Below are 13,620 nucleotides of genomic sequence, written 5' to 3' on the forward strand. Positions count from 1 at the left end.
GCTTTTCAACTGACATCAAAACAAACAAACATACCAAGTCAGACCTTGGCAAGTCATCTTTCTTAGCCTAGGAGAAATAGACAAATCTATTTACATAGACGACTTACAATCTTGATCTCATGCGAATTAAGACAAAAAGTTGAGGTTTCCTGGCATAAGCTGAGTGATGGCCAGAAATAGCACCACTTGTGTTAGATATTATTTTTCTATCATAGTCATAAGGAACCTGAACTGCACATATGAAATAGAGGCATTCTTTGTATAAGAGTTATGAGAAAACTAATTTGTTGATAATTCAGTTAGTAACATAAGGTAGTGAGAAAACTAAATATTTATGTGATGCAAATGAAAGATCGGTTCTTTTAAACAGTCTTTAATCTTTTTTTACAGTCCAGATTTTATTCTCCGTCCTTGTCCACCCTCTGACTGTTCCACATCCCACACCTCCCCTGCATCCCTCGTCTTCACGAGGATGTTCCCCCCACCCCTGAAAGATCAGTTTTTAAACACATCCTCAACATGTTGAGCCTTGACTTTAATCCCCATTGCTGCCAATAGAGCAACAACAACAACAACAAAAACAAATATTAAACTAAGGGTTAATAAAGTAAATTTGTAGATATGATTTTCTCAGAGGCAAACTGTACTTCATTTGTCTCCAGAATGATAGCACAAACTTACTACACAAAGGTAGCAGCAGTTCGTGGAGTTCTGTATTATTGTGGAGTTCTGTATTATTGTGAATGGTATCTTGGATAAAAATGAGGGGCTAGTTGCACAGATTTGTTTACAACTAGGTATTCTACTGCATTTATTTACATGTCGATATTTGTACCAGTATCCTACACTTTTGCTACTGTCTCTGTGGAATAACTCAAAATCTGATATGGTGATAGCACCAACATTGTCTGTCTGTCTGTCAACCTATCAGAATTGCTTTGGTTATCTATTGTCCTTTGTGCTTCCGTATGCATTTTTGAGTATTTTCCCCCTATGAACAATACCTTTAGTATTTTGAACTGATTGTATGGTGCCCCCGCCTGCAAGGTAGTCAGCGGAGGTTGGGGACCACCTAGGAGAGAATGGGGGACAAGAGACACGAAGAAGGACACCAAGACAAGAGTGTGATCAAGGTGACAATTTTATTTTTTTTCCCCAAGGCTGAATTTATACCATAGCAGGGGTAACAGAGGGAGGGGGGAAGTGGGAAGCATCTATGCAAGTCAAGGACACAGAGCTCTTGTGATCAGCTGATGTCAGCAGGATGTTGGTTTCTCAGAAAGGTCACAGGTGTGTCATATCACTGGGTATCCTGACCACCAGATTTGTATTAGTCTTCTGCAGCTGGCAGGGATTTTCCGTGAACCTAGTCATACTTAACTTTAACTATACTATTAACATCAATATTGGAGGGTTTTAAGGGTATCGCTCCCAACACTATGGAATATGTTCATTACTTCTCTTCTTACATTAATTCTGCTAATCCATAACTATGGTGATTCTTTCCATCTTGTACTGTTGTCTTTAATTATTTTCTTTAGTGTTTTAAAATTCTCATTGTAGCTATGGTTTTATGCTTCTAAGAGTGGTGCTTGTCAGATATTTCTGGTGGAGTTTTTAGAATTTCTGTGTTGTTGATCAAATTTTTGCAAATAAGGATATTTTCACTTCTTCCTGTTTAAAGATGTATTTATTTTTATTTATATGAGGACACTGTAGCTGTTTCAGACACACCAGAAAAGGGCATCAGATCCCATTACAGATGGTTGTGAGCCACCATGTGGTTGCTGGGAATTAACTCAGGACCTCTGGAAGAGCAGTCCTTAATCCTTAGCAATCTCTCCAATCTCCTGCTTATAGTCATTTTGATTTCTTTCTCTTTATAATTACTCCACCTAAGTTATCGCACACTAAATTGAACTAGCAATGAAAGAAATTGTGCATCCTTGTCTTATTCTTGAATTTAGTTGAACTTCTTGGGGTTATCGCCCATGCACTATAATGCTCACTAAAGGTTTTTTATATAGTACCATCCAGAGCAGTAGACTGTCCTGTAATTTTTTTCTTAAGTCTTCATCCAGTTTCAAATCAAAGTAATACTGGGTTTATAAATAGGATTCGTATTATCCTACCACTTATGTTTTATGGGATAGTTTGAATAGCATAGAATTCTCATAGGATTCAGAAGGAATGAGGGTCTTCTATGCCTACCCTTCCTTGCAGGTTTTTATATTACAGTTTCAATGTTGATTGTTATAGATGTGTTTAAGTTGTTTCATCTGTCAGTTAAATTTGATGAGTCCCATGTATCTAGAAATTAATAGATTCTTTTAAGAGTTTCCAATTCATTGGAATATAAGGTTATAAGGTATTTCTTAGTGATTTTCTGAATTTTGTTGGTGTCTGTTCTACTTTTCACCTATAGAGAATTTAAGTGTTCTTTCTTTTTTCTTAGTTTGGCTAAGAGTTTGTTGAACTTTGTTGTCTTGGCAACAACAATGCTGTTGTTCCAAGACTTGGTGCCTAACTTGTTTGTTCTCCTTTTTTTTTAGAGTGTTTTTTTCTCTCTCCCTCTCTCCTTTCTCATCTACCATGCCTGTTGTTTGAACTGTAACTAGCTATATATAGGGTTTTTGAGATTTCATCTAATTCATTCTGTTAATCCTACTGATGGAGAGTAAAGACCATTACTCAAATGAAATGAACTAAGCAAGCTCTACTTTTCTGTGCACCAGAATAACTCTTCAAAGCAGGGATTGAGAGGGCAGTGTGGATGAACATTTTAGGCCTCCTCATATAGGAGCAAAAGGTGCAGACTGGGACTTCCAGAGGAAATTGGGAATGTAAGGACCTGGCAAGGGAATCATGGAAGCAGGCAGCAGATAGGGTTATTTGACAGGTCATCTTGGCAGAATATCTCAAGATTCTTGGGAAGAACATCTTATCAGGGCAGAGTTCAGGCTACAGTTAGATGACATTATGTGGAACATGTCACACTCCAGGAATGGGTTAAAGCTCAGCCACCTGGAGTTTTGCAGTAAATAGAAAGGAACTTATTCTGACCTTGTAACAAGATGGTTTCTAATCTTAAGATGGCGTCAGGTTGGTCCTGGTAAATGATTTTTGGAATCATTTACTTTGGATGTGATACTTTGCAAAGTGACCATCCTGTGTCATATAGTCATGTTTCTTTTGTTTATTCATTGGGGATCCCACAGCTCAGTTTATTTGTGGGTTAAATATTTTCTCCATACCTGTTATATTCTTGTAGTATTCAAAGGGAGCGAGTCTGTAGAAAGTGGTACTTTATTTTCTTCCTCAGTGGACAGTGTAGGTCAGTAGCTAAATACTGATTCCACATTCTCAGGTCTCCAGTTGTGATCCTCAGCACCACTCCAAGAGAAAAATATTAGTTGCAAATATGACACAACAGCTAACTATAATAGCTAAAAAAAATGATTTCTTTAACTTTTAACATCAGGGGTCAGTTAAGTAGGCTAATATATGCTAGATAAGAGTTGTTACATTTAGAAATAGATTGGGAATTGGTGAGGAAAGAACATGGATTAATGTTAGATCAACTCAAAGCTTAAGGCTTTAAAAGTGGACGTGAAGAGTATAAGGCCTAGTGGTGCAGACCTTTAATCCCAGTGTTCAGGAAACAGGCAAGGAGATCTTTGTGACATGTAGGCCCACCTGCTCTCATATGTTCCAGAAAAGGTAGCGATACATAATGAGAGACGGTTTGAATAATGATGATGGCGACCGTGATGATGGATGATGATGATGATGATGATGATGATGATGATGATGGTGGTGGTGGTGGTGGTGGTGGTGACAATGATGATGATGGCCATGATGAGTAGATGGAATGGACAAGGAACCTAGAATGTTCAATTAAAGATTTTTATGGCTGTTGAAAGTTTTGTTTAAAGTTAAAGATGGGTTAAATGTATATGGAGGCAGATAAAACAGGAGGGAAAGTATTTGGGTTTTGTGTAGAAATTCTGGAGTCCACTGTAAAGTGGTTGCCGATCATGCAACACCTAGTTCAGTAACAAATCTACAGCAGGACTATTCAGAGGTATTTGTGCAAGAGTAAAGACTTAAGTTTTTTAGAGTCAGTGTTTTTTCTTTGGTGGAGTAGATTTTTATTTCTTTCCCTCCTGGTGCCACCATAGGAACAATGCTGAAAAGAGTAGTGACTGTGAAGTTTGACCCAATAAATCTACGTTTGTGAGTATGTAGTGTCTCAGGCCACAGGAAAAAGCAGGATCTCTTACCAATGGGACTAGAACATAGGGGTGAAGGCTCCATACTGATACCAGCTTTACCTCTCTACATTCAATGAGCTGTGCAGATGTTATCCTCAGCAATGGGGTCCTCCTGCCAGTTTTCAGAGAGTGACATTCTGTCCTAATATCTGCCTGGGTTACTTAGGTGTCTTTACGGACCAGTGCACCCTGCAACTTAACTGAATGCAGCCCAGTCCCACAATAGCCGTGCCTGGCTACGAAAGGTAGCCTGTTCAGGCTCTGTATCCTCAATTATTAGGAATCCTCACCCTCAGATTCCTAGAAGTTTTCACTACATTAGGTTTCCACACCCTACCCATGGTCCCCAGTCCCAGTTGTCTCTCCCCATACTCTTTCCCACCCCACCACCTAATCCTTCCTGCTCCTATTCCTGTCCTTTCCCAATTCACCCACAATATTCTATTGCCCCTTCCCTGGAAGGTCCATGTGCCCTACCTTCTACCAGAACCCTTTAACCTTTAACCATTCTGGGTTCATAAACTATAGCTTGATTATTTACTTAACATTAATATCCACTTACAAGTCAATACATACCACCATTGTGTTTATGGGACTGGGTTACCTAGATCAGGATGATTTTTAAAATTATTTACCACCTTATCAACAGCTTCCCATCCTTTCCCTTCTCTCCTCCCATTCCCTCCCTCTCACCTCCCCACCTCTGTTCACCCAGCTTCCCTTTCTCCCCAGAAAAGGTGTGGTCTTCCATGAATATCAACGGGCCTTGTCATATCAAGTTGTAGTAAGATCAGACTCATCTCCTATTGAGGCAGCCCAGTTAGAGGATGGGGTTCCGAAGGCAGGCAATGAACTCAGACAACCCCTGCTCCTGCTATTAGGAGTCCTACAGAAAGACCAAGCTGCACAACTGTTAGCATATATGCAGAGGGCCTAGGTCTGTCCCAGGCATGGTCTTTTGGTTGGTAGTTCAGTCTCTTGAGCCGTTATGGGGGCAGAGACACAGTGAAGATGATGATCTGCAGGATCCTCAGGCTTGGGTGGGTGGGAGATGCAGATGTTCTTATGGAGCAGAGCAAATGGGGACCCTGAGAATTCCAGCTGGAGTTAAGAAAGAGCCAGAAACTGAATTTCGTTCTTTTTTTTTTTAAGATTTATTTATTTTATGTATACACTGTTGCTGTCTTCAGACACAACAGAAAAGGGCATCAAATCCCATGACAGATAATTGTGAGCCACCATGTGGTTGCTGGGAATTGAACTCAGGCCCTCTGGAAGAGCAGTCAGTGCTCTTAACCTCTGAGCCATCTCTCCTACAATGTTGCATGGTATTTCAGATTAACTTCCCCAGACAAAAGTTATAATTGTCAGGGACATCCTATTTTGGCAAAAGGTATACGATACAAAAAATTGGTATAGTTAATTAATGAAGGTAGTTGAGAATCTTAATGATCAAAAGAATACCAAAGTCTGGCTGCCCTTGCTGATAGCTCAAAAGCAACACCCACGAGCAAACTTGAGCCGTGGGACCGCAGGTAAGACCAACTTTTCTGCTCCAAGTGATCTGACTGGTGGTCTCAGGACACACAGAGGCAAAATTCCTCTAGGACCGGACACTTCCAGTTTTAGCTGGATTCCCAACCTCGCTGATCCCCGCCCCGCATCCCACTGCTCCCAAACCCCATTGGAGAGAGAACTCACCGCCTGGACAGGTGGGCACTCCTGAGACTGCAGAGCGGAAGAGACCACCAACACTGCCCATCCCTGCCCACATCCCTGGCCCAAAAGGAAACTGTATACGGCCTCTAGGAACCTGTAGATAGGGGCGCTGGAGTAGCAGGTCCCCTGCGCCACAGACACCGCCGGAACCTGAAGGGACCGGATCAACAGTTCTCTGCACCCAAATCCCATGTGAGGGAGAGCTAAACCTTCAGAGAGGCAAACATGCCTGGGAAGCCAGAAGAGACTACACTCTGCCCACATTTCTGACTCCAGAGGAAATCACGAAACGCCATCTGGGACCCTGGTGCATGGGGGCTCCTGGAAAGGGCGGCGCAGGTCCTCCTGGTTGCTGCCCTGACGGAGAGCTCATAAGCAACACCCCACAAGCAAACTTGAGCCTCGGGACCACAGGTAAGACCAAATTTTCTGCTCCAAGTGACCTGCCTGGTGAACTCAGGACACAGGCCCACAGGAACAACTGAAAACCTGTACACAGGAAAAAAATACACGCCCGAAAGCAGAACACTCTTTTCCCATAACTGGCTGAAAGAAAACAGGAAAACAGGTCTACAGCACTCCTGATACACAGGCTTATAGGACAGTCTAGCCACTGCCAGAAATAGCAGAACAAAGTAACACCAGAGATAATCTGATGGCGAGAGGCAAGCACAGGAACCCAAGCAACAGAAACCAAGACTACATGACATCATCGGAACCAAATTCTCCCACCAAAGCAAAGACTGAATATCCAAACACACCAGAAAAGCAAGATCTAGATTTAAAATCATATTTGATCATGATGCTGGAGGACTTCAAGAAAGACATGAAGAACTCCCTTAGAGAAACGCAGGAAAACATAAATAAACAAGTAGAAGCCTATAGAGAGGAATCACAAAAATCCCTGAAAGAATTCCAGGAAAACACAATCAAACAGTTGAAGGAATTAAAAATGGGAATAGAAGCAATGAAGAAAGAACACAGGGAAACAACCTTGGATATAGAAAACCAAAGGAAGAGACAAGGACATAAATACAAGCATTACCAAAAGAATACAAGAGATAGAAGAGAGAATCTCAGGAGCAGAAGATTCCATAGAAATCATCGACACAACTGTCAAAGATAATGTAAAATGGAAAAAGCTACTGGTCCAAAACATACAGTAAATCCAGGACTCAATGAGAATATCAAACCTAAGGATAATAGGTATAGAAGAGAGTGAAGACTCCTAGCTCAAAGGACCAGTAAATATCTTCAACAAAATCATAGGAGAAAACTTCCCTAACCTAAAGAAAGAGATACTCATAAACATACAAGAAGCCTACAGAACTCCAAATAGATTGGACCAGGAAAGAAACTCTTCCCTTCACATAATAGTCAAAATACCAACTGCAGAAAATAAAGAGACAATATTAAAAGCAGTAAGGGAAAAAGGTCAAGTAACATATAAAGGCAGACCTATCAGAATCACACCAGATTTCTCACCAGAGACTATGAAAGCCAGAAGATCCTGCACAGATGTCATACAGACCTTAAGAGAACACAAATGCCAGCCCAGGTTACTGTATCCTGCAAAACTCTCAATTAACATAGATGGAGAAACCAAGATATTCCATGACAAAACCAAATTTACACAATATCTTTCTACAAATCCAGTGCTACAAAGGATAATAAATGGTAAAGCCCAACATAAGGAGGCAAGCTACACCCTAGAAAAAGCAAGAAACTCATCATCTTGGCAACAAACAAAGAGAAGAAAAGCACACAAAAATAACCTCACCTCCAAATATGAATATAACAGGAAGCAGTAATCACTATTCATTAATATCTCTCAGCATCAATGGTCTCAACTTCCTAATAAAAAGACATAGATTAACAAACTGGATACGCAATGAGGACCCTGCCTTCTGCTGCCTACAGGAAACACATCTCAGAGACAAAGACAGACACTACCTCAGAGTGAACGGATGGAAAACAAATTTCTAAGCAAATGGTCAGAAGAAGCAAGCTGGAGTAGCCATTCTAATATTGAATAAAATCAATTTTCAACTAAAAGTCAGTAAAAAAGATAAGAAAGACACTTCATATTCATCAAAGGAAAAATCCACCAAGATGAACTCTCAATCCTAAATATCTATGTTCCAAATACAAGGGCAACTACATATGTAAAAGAAACCTTACTAAAACTCAAAACCCACATTGCACCTCACACAATAATAGTAGATTTCAACACCCCACTCTCATCAATGGACAGGACATGGAAACAGATATTAAACAGAGACGTAGACAGACTAAGAGAAGTCATGAACCAAATGGACTTAGCAGATATTTATAGAACATTCTATCCTAAAGCAAAAGGATATACACTCTTCTCATCACCTCATGGTACTTTCTCCAAAATTGACCATATAATTGGTCAAAAAACAGGACTCAACAGATATAGAAAGATAGAAATAATCCCATGCGTCCTATCAGATGACCACGGCCTAAAGCTAGTCTTCAATAATAATAAGGGAAGAACGCCCACATATACATGGAAGTTGAACAATGCTCTACTCAACGGTTACCTGGTCAAGGAAGAAATAAAGAAAGAAATTAAAGACTTCTTAGAATTTAATGAAGAATAAGGTACAACATACCCAAACTTATGGGACACAATGAAAGCTGTGCTGAGAGGAAAACTCATAGCTCTGAGTGCCTGCAGAAAGAAACAGGAGAGAGCATGTGTCAGCAGCTTGACAGCACACCTAAAAGCTCTAGAACAAAAAGAAGCAAATACACCGAGGAGGAGTAGAAGGCAGGAAATAATCAAACTCAGAGCTGAAATAAACCAAGTAAAAACGAAAAGGACCATAGAAAGAATCAACAGAACCAAAAGTTGGTTCTTTGAGAAAATCAACAAGAGAAATAAACCCTTAGCCAGACTAATGAGAGGACGCAGAGAGTATGTCCAAATTAACAAAATCAGAAATGAAAAGGGAGACATAACTACATAATCAGAGGAAATTCAAAAAATTTTCAGATCCTACTACAAAAGCCTATATTCAAGAAAACTTGAAAATCTGTAGGAAATGGACAATTTCCTAGAGAGATACCAGGTACCGAAATTAAATCAGGAACAGATAAACCATTTAAACAACCCCATAACTCCTAAGGAAATAGTAGCAGTCATTAAAGGTCTGCCAACCAAAAAGAGCCGAGGTCCAGACGGGTTTAGTGCAGAATTCTATCAGACCTTCATAGAAGACCTCATACCAATACTATCTAAACTATTCCACAAAATTGAAACAGATGGAGCACTATCAAATTCCTTCTATGAAGCCAGAAATACTCTAATACCTAAACCACACAAGGACCCACAAAGAAAGAGAACTTCAGACCAATTTGCCTTATGAATATCGACGGAAAAATACTCAATAAAATTCTGGCAAACCGAATCTAAGGGCACATCAAAACAATCATCCACCATGATCAAGTAGGCTTCATCCCAGGCATGCAGGGATGGTTTAATATACGGAAAACCATCAACGTGATCCATTATATAAACAAACTGAAAGAACAAAACCACACGATCATTTTTTAGATGCTGAGAACACATTTGACAAAATTCAACAGCCCTTCATGATAAAAGTCTTGAAAAGAATAGGAATTCAAGGCCCATACCTAAACATAGTAAAAGCCATATACAGCAAACCCGTTGCTAACATTAAACTAAATGTAGAGAAACATGAAGCAATCCCACTAAAATCAGGGACTAGACAAGGCTGCCCACTCTCTCCCTACTTATTCAATATAGTTCTTGAAGTTCTAGCCAGAGCAATCAGACAACAAAAGGAGATCAAGGGGATACAGATTAGAAAAGAAGAAGTCAAAATATCACTATTTGCAGATGATACGATAGTATATTTATGTGATCCCAAAAGTTCCACCAGAGAACTACTAAAGCTGATAAAGAACTTCAGCAATGTGGCTGGGTATAAAATTAATTCAAATAAATCAGTAGCCTTCCTCTACTCAAAAGAGAAACAAGCTGAGAAAGAAATTAGGGAAACCACACCCTTCATAATAGACCCAAATAATATAAAGTACCTCGGTGTGACTTTAACCAAGCAAGTACAAGATCTGTACAAAAAGAACTTCAAGCCTCTGAAGAAAGAAATTGAAGAAGACCTCAGAAGATGGAAAGATCTCCCATGCTCATGGATTGGCAGGATTAAAATAGTAAAAATGGCCATTTTACCAAAAGCAATCTACAGATTCAATGCAATCCCCATCAAAATACCAATCCAATTCTTCAAAGAGTTAGACAGAACAATTTGCAAATTCATCTGGAATAACAAAAATCCCAGGATAGCTAAAGCTATCCTCAACAATACAAGAACTTGAGGGGGAATCACTATCACTGAACTCAAGTAGTATTACAGAGCAATAGTGATAAAAACTGCATGGTATTGGTACAGAGACAGACAGATAGACCAGTGGAATATAATTGAAGACCCAGAAATGAACCCACACAGCTATGGTCACTTGATTTTTGACAAAGGAGCCAAAACCATCTAATGGAAGAAAGATAGCATTTTCAGCAAATGGTGCTGGTTCAACTGGAGGTCAACATGTAGAAGAATACAGATCGATCCATGCTTATCACCCTGTACAAAGCTTAAGTCCAAGTGGAGCAAGGACCTCCACATCAAACTAGATACACTCAAACTAATAGAAGAAAAAGTGGGGAAGCATCTCGAACACATGGGCACTGGAGAAAATTTCCTGAACAAAACACCAATGGCTTATGCTCTAAGGTCAAGAATCCACAAACGGGATCTCATAAAACTTCAAAGCTTTTGTAAGGCAAAGGACACTGTGGTTAGGATAAAATGGCCACCAACAGATTGGGAAAAGATCTTTACCAATCCTACAACAGATAGAGGGCCTATATTCAAAATATACAAAGAACTCAAGAAGTTAGACCGCAGGGAGACAAATAACCCTATTAAAAAATGGGGTTCAGAACTAAACAAATAATTCACAGCTGAGGAATGCCGAATGGCTGAGAAACACCTAAAGAAATGTTCAACATCTTTAGTCATAAGGGAAATGCAAATCAAAACAACCCTGAGATTTCACCTCAATCCAGTGAGAATGGCTAAGATCAAAAACTCAGGTGACAACAAATGCTGGTGAGGATGTGGAGAAAGAGGAACACTCCCCCATTGTTGGTGGGATTGCAGACTGGTACAAACATCCTGGTAATCAGTCTGGAGGTTCCTCAGAAAATTGGACATTGAACTACCTGAGGACCCAGCTATACCTCTCTTGGGCATATACCCAAAAGATGCCCCAACATATCAAAAATATACGTGGTCTACTATGTTCATAGCAGCCTTATTTATAATAGCCAGAAGCTGGAAAGAACCCAGATGCCCTTCAACAGAGGAATGGATATAGAAAATGTGGCACATCTACACAATGGATCAGCTATCAAAAAAAAATGACTTTATGAAATTCATAGGCCAATGGAGGGAACTGGAAAATATCCTGAGTGAGGTAACCCAATCACAGGAAAACACACATGGTATGCACTCATTGGTAGGTGGCTATTAGCCTTAATGTTTGAATTACCCTAGATGCACAGAACACATGAAACTCAAGTTGGATGATCAAAATGCGAATGCTTCAGTCCTTCTTTAAAAGGGGAACAAGAATACCCTTGGCAGGGAATAGGAGGCAAAGATTAAAACAGACGCAGAAGGAACACCCATTCAGAGCCTGCCCCACATGTGGCCCATACATATACAACCACCCAATGAGACAAGATGGAGGAAGGAAGTGCAGGCTCACAGGAACCGGATGTAGATCTCTCCTGAGAGACACAGCTAGAATACAGCAAATACAGAGGCGAATGCCAGCAGCAAACCACTGAACTGAGAACGTGACCCCCGTTGAAGGAATCAGAGAAAGGACTGGAAGAGCTTGAAGGGGCTCAAGACCCCATATGAACAACAATGCCAAGCAACCAGAGCTTCCAGGGACTAAGCCACTACCCAAAGACTATACATGGACTGACCCTGGACTCTAACCTCATAGGTAGCAATGAATAGCCTAGTAAGAGCACCAGTGGAAGGGGAAGCCCTTGGTCCTGCTAAGATTGAACCCCCAGTGAATGTGATTATTGGGGGGAGGGTGGTAATGGGGGGAGGATTGGGAGGGGAACACCCATATAGAAGAGGAGGGTGAGGGGTTAGGGGGATGTTGGCCCGAAACCAGGAAAGGGAATGACAATCAAATTGTAAATAAGAAATACTCAAGTTAATAAAGAAAAATGGAAAAAATAAAAACAAAAATAATACAAAAAAAAAAAAAGAATACCAAAGTCTGTTTTCCTGTCTGCAGGTATCATATCCATATATTTCTATTTCAGCATATGTTTTGAAGAAGGAATAGTATAATTTTAAAAAGATTTTTGAAATTACACTTAAGTAGAAAGAAGTATCATTAACCTTATCTAGTCTCACCTCCCACTGCCGTTACATGATGGTCAAATCCTACTGCAACCCATCATGAGAATGGGAAGAGTAAAATGTCTAATAACTAACATGTAAGGGATTAACAAATTAGTTATCAAGTTTATAATTCTTCATTGTCTACACTGCATGAAGAGTACAACCTTTGGCTTTCCTATGGGAAGAGTATTTTGTGTACTCAATCTACATACTGAGAACCAGATCTCAAATGACCAGACAAGTCCCAGGGACATGTCTCAGAGGAGGAGATTCATGAGAATTGTATCATAGGAAAATTTTAATTTTTTATTATTTTATATTTATTAATTTCTATTTTTTTCTTTGAAAAATTCATATATGTATATAATGTATCTTGATCATATCTGTCCCTCACAGTTGGAGAATTCCCCAACTGACTCCCTCTGGATGCTCCAGCACATCTCTATACTTCATGCCATCCTTCGTATTTATTCTTAACTGAGTATAACTAGTAGGTACATGGCTGTGGTGTCATCTACTGGGGCTTCGGGTTCTGATCAGTAGACACTCTCCTAAAGAAAATGACTCCTTTCCCCTAATCCATCAACTTCCAACAGCTCTTCAACCATAGGGAGCTCCTTCCCAAACTATGATGGAATTTATAGCTGGTTTGATTTTGCATTTGTATAAGTAACAACTATTTTGAGTTCATGTATACAACAACCATGCCATGCCCCAAGGACAACATTTTGCAGCTTCCCCTGCCCATGCCTTCTGATGTTCTTGAGCAGTGTAAAACAGAATGAAACAAAGCAAAACTAGGGGACTATTTATTTGACTTAGCCAATAAGATGTTATTGGTACAAAATATTAGTAATAAGGGCTCAGTACCATCCAATTGCTACAATTACATGCAAAGTGTTTCTGCTCGTAATCATATTAACCCACGGAGGAGTCAATGTCTCTAAAAGAATGCAACCAAAGGAATGTATACAGCACATTAAGAGATTTATTAGATTGACTTATACAGTGAGGGCATAGAAAGTACAACAGTGCTATGTACAGGCTGGAGAGACTGCTAAAAAAGTACACAAAACAAGAGATAGATGATACAAAAGCAGTCTGAACCTAAGGCTTGGAGCCTCTTG

The sequence above is a fragment of the Rattus norvegicus genome, chromosome 7 (genome assembly GCF_021556685.1).
Source record: "Rattus norvegicus strain SHRSP/BbbUtx chromosome 7, alternate assembly SHRSP_T2T, whole genome shotgun sequence".
Taxonomy (NCBI): domain Eukaryota; kingdom Metazoa; phylum Chordata; class Mammalia; order Rodentia; family Muridae; genus Rattus; species Rattus norvegicus.